The 13,446-nt window shown below is 35.6% G+C and overlaps 1 protein-coding gene across 1 annotated transcript in view; it reads right to left on the bottom strand.

The window, feature by feature from the left end:
• The window catches only part of MDGA2 (MAM domain containing glycosylphosphatidylinositol anchor 2), an 841,090-nt gene that overhangs the window by 185,307 nt on the left and 642,337 nt on the right, over window positions 1–13,446 (bottom strand). The window lies entirely within an intron of this gene.

Raw genomic sequence — 13,446 nt, 5'->3', positions numbered from 1 at the left:
TTGAACCAAGAAGACCCTCTGGTAGGTTATATAATAGAGGAGTTCACTACTAGGTTAAAAGTTATTAACATAATATAATATAGTATAATATAATATAACCCCAAATAATATAATATATGCAAAAATCTTTGGCTGGTATTAAATATTAAAATATGATATTGGATCAAACAATTGATAATAAATAAAGATAAAATTGCTAACAACAACATGTAAGCTAAAATTCTATATGAACAATGTTTGTAAAAGGATTAAACTTTGGTAACTGTGTCTCTCTTGCTGGAGAGACAGGAAGTCATGTCTTCCTTTCACAATACTGGCCTTTGATTTCTCACTTCCCGATGATTTTATCATGCACTGACTGACTGCCTTTTTGCCATTCAATTTCTTACATTGTTACCTAACTTCTGAAGTGCTTGTGCTTTTTTTCCTAACCGGAGAGTCATGTCTTTTGCATACCTTATGTTTTCCTCTGCACTAAACATTTCATAGGAGGGTATATCTATAAAATAAATTGATCAAGTCATAAGCACATTCATGGGATATATTATTGTAAACCTCTGTGTGTGATTTATTTTAATGGTTTATTATTATTACCTTTTTATTTTCATGGGAGAAAAGCAGTGTTTAGACAATTTATAGACAATAAATTCTGTATTTGGGAAGAATACATTTATTTTCGGATGAGAGATAAATCCTTTTATAACTAAGAAAGATTAAAAAGGCACAGGTTTTTGTAGTTACACATATATATTTACAAATGTGCTCATGTTCACCTCTCTTAGAGAATATATTTCCATAAAGTGAGGAAGGGGGAAGGAGAGGAGACCCAGGGAAAGAGGCAATGTAAACCTTCTTCATTCAAAATATGTTTAATCTAATCACATATCTGAAGGCTTTCAAGGGAGAAAATGATCTTTTCAGTATCATGGAAATACTACAATCATCTTAAATTCATTTCTGCACAACAGGGGCAGGCAGAAGTACTTAGCTGTCAACCTCAATAAACAAAAACTTGTCTGAGTTAAGTTGTCAATACTTTTAATCATTCTGTTTAAGCTGGCTGGTCCCTATCTCACTTCTTTGCATAGATGCTGAAAATAAAACTATTAATGAAGGGTTTTTTTTCTAAATATTAAACTATGGTTGTATCTACATTAAGATAGAAGCAGAGATGGAACCACGGGAAAAATTATGCATGTATTTTCTTTACAAGATGCATATACTTAACTGATCCTCTTTCCAGGTAATCTGTGATCCATGGCTCAGTAAAGACATCTTGTCTGTGCTCTACATTGAGAAGCTCTTTAGAATGGGAGAGTTTCTATTGTCTTTGACAATTTCCTTAGATTAAATACCCTGCTGTATTCTCTGAAAGAGTGAGAAACAGGGAGAAAGGGGATAGCCCAGGAAGGCAGGAGCAGTTCAGCTAAAGTATATTCATCATAAAGACTCTGCAAAATATCATGTTCACTTGGGAAGTTCAAATTTCAAATATTCAAGAGGAACATAAAAATAAAAAGTTTAAACAAATCTGCTTTCAATGCAGCTCCATTATAATTTCTCATTAAATCTGCTGGGAAATGAGGTGAAGTATATTTATATGACATATTGACTTGAAATAAAAAATTTAGAGTTTATTTTATACAGTTTAAATTATACACCATCGTATACAGCTATTGTTTCTTCTTTTTAAAGAAAAGATCTTAACTACCTTGGGGTGGGGAAGGTAGGATGGGAGAAAATAGCACAGATATTAATGTTTTCAAAATATTAACACTGCCTCAAGGTTCAGTTGATTAATGTTTCTAATAACTGCTGCAAACATCAGAAGAACAAATATGACCACTTAATTCAAATAAAGGAACAGTGTGTAATAAATGCTGAATTCTATTTAATAATCATTAATGTTAAAATATGAAAAATGAATGCTTAAAATATTAAGTATTTTCTTAGTAAACGTAAAAGCTTTCCCCAACCTACATTCAGTTGAGAAGATAAAATTTAAAATTTCTTATTAGCAGAGGTTTAGCTTTAAACTTTTCCCAAGTACAGAGGCCCTGGAAATGGATCAGTTAATCAAGAATCTACCAATTTTACAACTGCTGTGGTGCTAGAAATGTAAGAGTTTCTTAGGCCCACAAAGCGTTTAAGTTATAGTAGGAATGGATCAACAGTCTTTAGAAAAAGAAAAAAAAAAGAAAATAGTAAACAGTAAAATGGGGTATAGGAGCAATAATTTACAAGAAAATGGATTCTTTACATTAAAATATACCAGAAATGATATATTAAAATGATAATCATAATTTCCACTTTGTGCTGCATGGTGAGCAATGTTCTAGTTGCTTTGCAAAATTATTTCAAATAAATGTTAATTGAAAATGGAAAACATTTTTCTTTTCTTGGAAATAGAAAACTAAAGCTCAGAGAAATTAAGATATTGGACAAGGGCCACATATATAGTATTAAATTAACAAACTAATTCTATAAGCAATAGTAAGGAGAGTTTTGATGAAGGCCAACAGTGAAATAATAACCAATGATTTTGAAAGAAGTTTATCATCTAATATGTATGTTCAAAATGAAGTTTTGCTTTGAAGTTCTAACTTGTGCAGACTAAATGCCAGTGTCCACAGGGCTATCAAGGAGGGCCCTCTTCTCAGTCAGCAAGGGGCTTCCTAAAGAGGGAGGACTGAGGCAAGACTTAAATGGTGAAAAAGAATTGAAGAGTTGGTGGGAACAGGAGAAGGGAGGAATAGGAATCTACTACAGAGGCAACACCAAATTACCATGTCTATGAGGCTAAGAAGAGATGGGCTGAATTAATACAAAAAAAAAAAAGGAACACATCTGAATAAGTAGAGCATTCTAGGCTATGCTAGAAGGCATTTTATTGTTCTTTTAAGTTAAAATTCTTATCCATTCACTTATAAATTCCTTTGGATAGCCTTTAACATCTTCCTGTGTGAATACAGCAAACTGCTTCCTTGTTTCCTCTTTAATCAATATTTACCTCATATTATTAGCTTATATTAGTCTCTTATATTAGCTTTAGATCAATCTCTAGGCAATATTTGTAGAGCAATTTTTCTTTTGAAAAAATCCAAAAAGTAGTTATACTTGCTCAACACAGTCATTCTGTATATCTCAACACTACAGAAAATTACTCAGTAATTCATCTAACAATAGTAAGCATATCTGTTACATTACATTCCAATCTATCTTTAATTTCCTTTTTCTTTATAAGGTCCATGGTGTTCTGCTTTGGTTGAATATTCATTTTGACTGAAAGTAATCATACACACTTCACTAAATTACTGGAGAAAAACAATAAGCGATAAAGCTCTGATCTCTGGCTCCCTCCTCTTTACAAAATTCGGTCTTGCTTTGGAAATAGGTGAGGAACATGGGGTCTTTCAATAGCTCTGATTATTTTCTTTCATAATTTTTCTTCATTCGGTAAATAGAAATTGTAAGTAAAGGGTGCATGAAATCTCATTTGAAGGCAGCTGAAAGATGGTTACTTAATACATTTTAACATTATGGTCAGTTTTTGGTTTTTAGTGGGTATTTTATAACAGAAATATCTTATCTTGTAGGTACAATAAATGTGTCTATCGATAATAAAGCTTTTAATATAAAACTAACATCCAATACAGTATTTATCTTCTTCACCTGATTTTCAAGGAAATGTACTTCAAAACACACTCACTTCTCTAAAAGATTTTACTAGTGCTTTGAGATAAAATCATTTAAAGTATAGCTTTTATTAAAAATAAAATGTTACAGTTTATGAAATTAAAATCACAGTATGTAATATGTATACATCTATAACACAAATATAAGAGCAATAATTTCTTTTAGGAAGACAATAGGCATATCTTAGTTTCTTCATTTAATATTTGAATATATTCTTCCAATGGCATTTTTACTTAATCAGTATTCAGATGATCAGTACTCTACTGATGAATTTAAAAATAACTTTTACTACTGCTATTTTGTTTAGGAAATTGTTCTAGTTTTGTTCAATAAGCTCTATACATACTATAATTTTTAAATGATATTAATCAATTAACCTATCCAACATTTTTATTTTCAATGATTCTATCCTAATACTGCTTCACATAAATATAAGCAAGAAAGTTAAAAGAACTGTTATACATTTTCAAAAACATGTAAATGAAATTAAATTAAATAGTGGCTGAATATTTAAAGGTCTGTTAAAAACTCTACAATATACATTGCAATTTCATCTAGCATTTAAAAAAATTTAGATGAATTTTAAACCACTATTTTTCAAAATCTTATATTTGCAACTCCCTATTCTGGTCTATATCATTTGTAGTAATTGGCAATCATAGAAATTAAAAATATTATAAAATAAACCTTCAGCTCTCAAGGAACGAGCAATGTGCACAAAAATTTAATAATTTAAACCATTTCATTATGGTGATTAAGCTACCCTTAATAAGATATAAAATTCTGTAAAATACCTCTAGGCTTCTGTCACTTGTTAAATCTTTATCCACACATTTTAAGAAGAAAATTAATTGGAGATAGTAAATAATTGAAAAAGTTTTAATAAAAGAATTGTTCTATTATTTTAACACATGGGCTAAGAATAAATCTCATTTGAAGATTCAGAACATTAAATTAAATGTACTGTTCAACCTTTTTATGTAATATGAAATCATTTATACCATATATATTTAGGTCCTTAAACCTATGCTCATCAAAGGCCTAATACAATTTCTTCTTTGGTCCTTTAATCCTTTTGATTGGTTATTGTTTAATTGGACACAACTAAAACTTAATGAGAAAAAAAATGCCTTAGAGACACATTTGTTTTTGTTTCTTATTTATTATGACCATCTCTGTTTCATTCTTTTATATTTCAAAATTGATTAATTATATATAAATATATATATGTTTATGTATACATATTATGTGTGCATATATATACATATTTTGTCCGAGAATAGACTGTCCTACAATTTACCAGTGTAATAACCATTTTAAGAAAGGAGACCTTAATAAACTAAAGTGTAGAGTTCAAGTGCTGAAAAGTGTCTTGTAAGGGTTAGAATAACTGACATCTTCTCCCTTCACACACTTGGATGTTTTCAGTTATCAAACTATTATGTGAGAGACCTTCAAGATGGCAGAAGAGTAAGACGTGGAGATCACCTTCCTCCCCACAAATACATCAGAAATACATCTACATGTGGGACAACTCCTACAGAACACCTACTGAACGCTGGCAGAAGACCTCAGACTTTCCAAAAGGCAAGAAGCACCTCACGAACCTGGGTAGGGCAAAAGAAAAAGACAAAAGAATAGGGACGAGACCTGCACCATTGGGAGGGAGCTATGAAGGAGGAAAAGATTCCACACACTAGAAAGCCCCTTCACTGGCGGAGACAGTGGGTGGTGGGGGGTAAGCTTCAGAGCCACAGAGGACAGTGTAGCAACAGGGGTGCAGAGGGTAAAGCGGAGATATTCCTGCACAGAGGATCGGTGCCGACCAGCATTTATCAGCCCGAGAGGCTTGTCTGCTCACCCCGGCCAGGACAGGTGGGGGCTGGGAGCTGAGGCTCGGGCTTCGGCGGTCAGATCCCATGGAGAGGACTGGGTTTGGCTGCGTGAACACAGCCTGAAGGGGGCTAGTGTGCCACAGCTAGCCGGGAGGCAGTCCAGGAAAAGGTCTGGAACTGCCTAAGGGGCAAGAGAACATTGTTTCAGGGTGCGCTAGGACAGGGGATTCAGAGCGCCGCCTAAACCAGCTCCAGAGATAGGAAAAAGCCGCGGCTATCAGCGTGGACCCCAGAGACAGGCATGAAACGCTAAGACTGGTGCTGCCGCCACCAAGAAGCCCGTGTGCAAGCACAGGTCACTATCCACACCTCCCCTCCCGGGAGCCTGTGCAGCCTGCCGCTGCCAGGGTACCGTGATCCAGGGACAACTTCCCTGGGAGAACACCCCAGGCCTCAGGCTGTTGCAACGTCATGCTGGCCTCTGCCACTGCAGGCTCACCCCACATTCCTCAAAGCTCCCTACCCCCAGCCTGAGTGGGCTGGAGCTCCCTAATCAGCTGCTCCTTTAACCCTGTCCTGTCTGGGTGCGGAACAGATGCCCTCAGGCGACCTACTCGCAGAGGTGTGGCAAATCCAAAGCTGAACCCCAGGAGCTGTGCAAACAAAGAAGATAAGGGAAATCTCTCCCAGCAGCCTCAGGAGCAGCGGATTAAATCTCCACAATCAACTTGATGTACCCTGTATCTATTGAATACCTGAACAGAAAACGAATCATCCCAAAATTGAGGCACTGGACTCAGGGAGCAACAATATATGTATTTTTTTACTTTTTCTCTTTCTGTGAGTGTGTATGTGTATACTTCTGTGTGTGATTTTGTCTGTATAGCTTTGCTTTTACCATTTATCCTAGGGTTCTGTCTGTCCATTATTTTTATTTTATTATTATTTTTCTAAGTATAGTTTTTAGCACTTGTTATCCTTGGTGGATTTGTTTTTTGGTTTGGTTGCTCTCTTCTTTCTTTCTTTCTTTTTCTCACTTTTCTTCAAAGCCATGTGGCTGACAGGGTATTACTGGTGCTTCGGCCAGGTGTCAGGCCTGTGCCTCCGAGGTGGGAGATCCGAGTTCAGGACATTGGTCCACAAGAGACCTCCCGGCTCCACGTAATATCAAAAAGCAAAAGCTCTCAAAGAGATCTCCAACTCAACACTAAGACCCAGCTCCACTCAACGACCAGCAAGCTACAGTGCTGGACACTCCATGCCAAACAACTAGCAAGACAGAAACACAACCCCACCCATTAGCAGAGAGGCTGCCTAAAATCATAATAAGGTCACAGAAACACCAAAAAACACAACACCGGATGTGGTCCTTCACACCAGAAATAAAAGATCCAACCTCATCATCCAGAACACAGGCAACCTCCAGTAAGCCTACACAACCCACTGAAACAAGCTTAGCGACTGGGGGCAGACACCAAAAACGATGGGAGCTACGAACCTGCAGCCTGTGAAAAGGAGACCCCAAACACAGTAAGTTAAGCAAAATGAGAAGACAGAGAAACACACAGCAAATGAAGGAGCAAGGTAAAAACCCAGCAGACCAAACAAAAGAAGAGGAAATAGGCAATCTATCTGAAAAAGAATTCAGACTAATGATAGTAAAGATGATCCAAAATCTTGGAAACAGAATGGAGAATATACAAGAAACATTTAACAAGGACCTAGAAGAACTGAAGAAGAAACAAACAATGATGAACAGCACAATAAATGAAATTAAAACTTTTCTGGAAGAAATCAAAAGCAGAATAACTGAAGCAAAAGAACGGATACGTGACCTGGAAGATAAAACAGTGGAAATAACTACTGCAGAGCAGAATAAAAAGAATGAAAAGAGTTGAGGACAGTCTCAGAGGCATCTGGGGCAATATTAAACGCACCAACATTCAAATTATAGGGGCCCCAGAAGAAGAAGAGAAAAAGAAAGGGACTGAGAAAATATTTGAAGAGATTATAGTTGAAAACTTCCCTAATATGGGAAAGGAAACAGTTAATCAAGTCCAGGAAGCACAGAGAGTCCCATACAGGATAAATCCAAGGAAAACATGACAAGACACATATTAATCAAACTATCAAAAATTAAACACAAAGAAAAAATATTAAAAGCAGCAAGGGAAAAATAACAAATAAGATACATATGAATCCCCATAAAGTTAACAGCTGTTCATTCAGCACAAACTCTGCAAGCCAGAAGGGAGTGGCAGGACATATTTAAAGTGATGAAAGGGAAAAACCTACAACCAAGATTACTCTACCCAGCAAGGATCTCATTCAGATTTGACACAGAAATTAAAACCTTTACAGACAAGCAAAAGCTAAGAGAATTCAGCACCATAAAACCAGCTTTACAACAAATGCTAAAGAAACTTCTCTAGGCAGGAAACACAAGAGGAGGAAAAGACCTACAATAGCAAACCCAAAACAATTAAGAAAATGGTAATAGGAACATACATATTGATAATTACCTTAAATGTGAATGGATTAAATGCTCCAAATACACAGACTGGCTGAATGGATACAAAAACAAGACCTATATATATATATATATATATATATATATATATATATACTGTCTGCAAGAGACCCACCTCAGACCTAGGGACACATACAGACCGAAAGTGAGGGGATGGAAAAAGATATTCCATACAAATGGATATCAAAAGAGAGCTGGAGTAGCAATTCTCATATCAAACAAAATAGACTTTAAAATAAAGACTATTACAAAGAGACAAAGAAGGAAAGTACCTAATGATCAAGGGATCAATCCAAGAAGAAGATATAAGAACTGTAAATATTTATGCACCCACATAGGAGCACCTCAATACATAAGGCAAATGCTAACAGCCATAAAAGGGGAAATCGACAGTAACACAATCATATTAGGGGATGTTAACACCCCACTTTCACCATGGACAGGTCATCCAAAATGAAAATAAATAAGGAAACACAAGCTTTAAATGATACATTAAACAAGATGGACTTGATTGATATTTATAGGACATTCCATCCAAAAACAACAGAATACACTTTCTTCTCAAGTGCTCATGGTACATTCTCCAAGATAGATCCTATCTTGGGTCACAGATCAAGCTTTGGTAAATTTAAGAAAATTGAAATTGTATCAAGTATCTTTTCTGACCACCATGCTATGATATTAGATAACAATTACAGGAAAAAAACTGTAAAAAAGACAAACACATGGAGGCTAAACAATACATTACTTAATAACCAAGAGATCACTGAAGAAAGCAAAGAGGAAATCAAAAAATACTTAGAAACAAATGACAATAAAAAAATGACAACCCAAAACCTATGGGATGCAGCAAAAGCAGTTCTAAGAGGGAAGTTTATAGCAATACAATCCTACCTTAAGAAACAAGAAACATCTCAAATAAACAACCTAACCTTACACCTAAAGCAATTAGAGAAAGAAGAATAAAAAACCCCCAAAGTTAGCAGAAGGAAAGAAATCATGATGATCAGATCAGAAATTAATGAAAAAGAAATGAAGGAAACAATAGCAAAGATCAATAAAACCAAAGGCTGGTTCTTTGATAAGATAAAGAATATTGATAAACCATTAGCCAGACTCATCAAGAAAAAAAGGGAGAAGACTCAAATCAACAATTAGAAATGAAAAAAGAGAAGTAACAACTGACACTGCAGAAATACAAAGGATCATGAGAGATTACTACAAGCAAGTCTATGCCAATAAAATAGACAACCTGGAAGAAATGGACAAATTCTTAGAAAACCACAACCTTCCAAGACTGAACCAGGAAGAAATAGAAAATATAAACAGACCAATCACAAGCACTGAAATTGAAACTGTGATTAAAAATCTTCCAACAAACAAAAGCCCAGGACCAGATGGCTTCACAGGCGAATTCTGTCAAACATTTAGAGAAGAGCTAACACCTATCCTTCTCAAACTCTTCCAAAAAATTGCAGAGGAAGGAACACTCCCAATCTCATTCTATGAGGCCACCAACACCCTCATACCAAAACCAGACAAAGATACTACAAAAAAAGAAAATTACAGACCAATATCACTGATGAATATAGACGCAAGAATCCTCAACAAAATACTAGCAAACAGAATCCAACAACATATTAAAAGGATCATACACCATGATCAAGTGGGATTTATCCCAGGGATGCAAGGATTCTTCAATATACACAAATCAATGTGATACATAATATTAACAAATTGAAGAATAAGAACCATATGATCATCTCAATAGATGCAGAAAAAGCTTTTGACAAAATTCAACACCCATTTATGATAAAAACTCTCCAGAAAGTGGGCATAGAGGGAACCTACCTCAACATAATAAAGGCCATATACAGCAAACCCACAGCAAATATCATTCTCAATGGTGAAAAAGAGAAAGCGCTGCCTCTAAGATCAGGAACAAGACAAAGATGTCCTCTCTCACTGCTGTTATTCAACACAGCTTTGGAAATCCTAGCCATGGCAATCAGAGAAGAAAAAGAAATAAATGGAATACAAATTAGAAAAGGAGAAGTAAAACTGTCACTGTCTGCAGATGACATGATACTATACATAGAGAATCCTAAAGATGCCACCAGAAAACTACTAGAGCTAATCAATGAACTTGGTAAAGTTGCAGGACACAAAATTAATGCACAGAAATCTCTTGCATTCCTATACATTAATGATGAAAAAATCTGCAAGCGAAATTAAGGAAACACTCCCATTTACCATAGCAACAAAAAGAATAAAATACCTAGGAATAAACCTTCCTAGGGAGACAAAAGAACTGTATGCAGAAAACTATATGACACTGATGAAAGAAATTAAGGATGATACAAACAGATGGAGAGATATGCTATGTTCTTGGATTGGAAGAATCAACATTGTGAAAATGACTCTACTACCCAAAGCAATCTACACATTCAATGCAATCCCTATCAAAGTACCAATGGCATTTTTCATAGAACTAGAACAAAAATTTCACAATTTGTATGGAAACACAAAAGGTCCCGAATAGGCAAAGCAATCTTGAGAAAGAAAAACGAGCTGGAGGAATCAGGCTCCCTGACTTCAGACTATACTACAAAGCTACAGTAATCAAGACAGTATGGTACTGGCACAAAAACAGAAATATAGATCAGATCAACGGAACAGGACAGAAAGCCCACATATAAACCCACAGACATATGGTCACCTTATTTTTGATAAAGGAGGCGAGAATATACAATGGAGAAAAGACAGCCTCTTCAATAAGTGGTGCTGGGGATTTTGCACAGCTATATGTAAAGAATGAAATTAGAACACTCCCTAACACCATACACAAAAATAAACTCAAAATGGATTAAAGAGCTAAATATAAGGCCAGATGCTATAAAACTCTTAGAGGAAAACATAGGCAGAACACTCTATGACATAAATCACAGCAAGATCCTTTTTGACCCAACTCCTAGAGAAATGGAAATAAAAACAAAAATAAACAAATGGGACCTAATGAAACTTAAAAGCTTTCGCACAGCAACAAGATGCACATAACAAGATGAAAAGACAACCCTCAGAATGGGAGAAAATATTTGCAAATGAAGCAACTGACAAAGGATTAATCTCCAAAACTTATAAGCAGCTCATGCAGCACAATATCAAAAAAAAAAAAAGTATCCAAAAATGGGCAGAAGACCTGCATATACATTTCTCTAAAGAAGATATACAGATTGCCCACAAACAGGTGAAAGAATGCTCAGCATCACTAATTATTAGAGAAATGCAAATTAAAATACAATGAGATATCATCTCACACCAGTCAGAAGAGCCATCATCAAAAAATCTACAAACAATAAATGCTGGAGAGTGTGTGTAGAAAATGGAACGCTCATTCACTGTTGGTGGTAATGTAAATTGATACAGCCACTATAGAGAACAGTATGGAGTTTCCTTAAAAAACTAAGAATAGAACTATCTTGCAACCCAGCAATCTCACTACTGTGCATATACCCTGGGAAAATTATAATTCAAAAAGAGTCATGTACCACAGTGTTCATTGCGGCTCTATTTACAATAGCCAGGACATGGAAGCAACCTAAGTGTCCATCGACAGATGAATGGGTAAAGAAGATGTGGCACATGTATACAATGGAATATTACTCAGCCATAAAATGAAACAAAATTGAGTTATATGTAATGAGGTGGATGGACCTAGAGTCTGTCATACAGAGGGAAGTAAATTAGAAAGAGAAAAACAAATACTGTATGCTAACACATATATGTGGAATCTAAAAAAAAAAAAGGTTCTGAAGAATCTAGGGGCTAGACTGGAATAAAGACACAGACGTAAAGAATGGACTTGAAGAGATGGGGAGGGGGAAGGGTAAACTGCAACGAACTGAGAGTGTGGCATGGAGTATTATATACTACCAAATATAAAATAGATAGCTAGTGGGAAGCAGCCTCATAGTATAGGGAGATCAGCTCAGTGCTTTGCGACCACCTAGAGGGGTGGGATAGGGAGGGTGGGAGGGAGACTCAAGAGGGAGGAGATACGGGTGTATATGTATATGTATAGCTGACACTTTGTTATAAAGCAGAAACTAACACACCATTTTAAAGTGATTATACTCCAGGAAAGATTAAAAAAAAAGAAAAACAACTGTTATGCAACAAGTCCTCAGATACTCTTGAAACCTAAATAATAAGAACTAGTTATGCAAGAAGCAAGATATATGTGTGTGTGTGTGTATATATTCTTATTACATTTGTTATCATAACATATTTACTCAACACATTTTCTAAATAGCTATAATGTAAAATATATTATGCTGGGAATACAAAATATATAAAGCATAGCTTGTTATGCAACGATGTAACTAATTGCTGAGGATGACATAAACACATGCACATATACATGTATATTTGTGTGCATGTGTGTATGAAAATAACTTAGTATTTTATATTCTATATTAATCCTCACTTGTAGCATGGCTACCCCAGTTAAGCACAAATACCATATTATTTTCATACTTATAAGAAGTCACCATAAAAGTTAAAATATTTATGATTTTAAAAATGTATCAGGATTCCTATATGGCTAGTTTTGCAGGAATAAGGCTTAGGTAGGCTTGCAAGCTGAACCTGCTAGCAGGGATTATGTGCCTGGAAAATGAATGCTTGACTCAGAAATATTCTGGAGTTCTTACCAGTTTTTGTACCTGGCAAATGCTCAGACACATAACTAGATTCTTGAGAAGAGTTGGGAATACATGAAATTAAGCTTTTTGAAAGACATGATGGCATCTTATCTGAAACTGTCAAGACTGCTGGCATCCAGCCACCTTTCTGGGTAGGCCAGGGAAGTTGCCTCTGAGACGAAGTGCTGTTAGATTATACCCCCTGCTCTGCAAAGTCACCTTGGGATGCAGATCTTTTTCTCTACATTAAATGAACTCGGCTTTGCCTATGTCTGTTGATGGCTTTCAGTCAATTACATCCTTGTGACACTAGAGACAACTGTGTCTATTTATCTTCATGTGCTATTATAGGATTGAATTTTAAGACCTTGTGCTGAACTTATTATCTATGAAATTTATTAGGAAGAAAAAAAAAAGGAAATTTAGGTTGTCAATAGAATCCTGGAAGTTAGTATATTCTATGGAGATAAGAGATCCTGGTTCTTGAACCTTCAATTTAAAATTCCCTAGAGCCAGTGGGTTTCACAGCTTCCCCAGAGAGTGTGAGCAGGGTGAAAACGAATTGCCCCTGTGGCTTTAGGAACACTGAAGCTTGGTGCATAACTCTGGAGGAAACACACAATCCTGTGATTACCAATACGAATGAGGTGCTCCAAACTGTATCAATTTCCTCTGTGGTTAC

Source organism: Phocoena phocoena, chromosome 2, assembly GCF_963924675.1.
Source record: "Phocoena phocoena chromosome 2, mPhoPho1.1, whole genome shotgun sequence".
NCBI lineage: Eukaryota > Metazoa > Chordata > Mammalia > Artiodactyla > Phocoenidae > Phocoena > Phocoena phocoena.
Note: the sequence above shows the minus strand (reverse complement) of the source record. Positions and strands in the feature narration are given on the sequence as shown.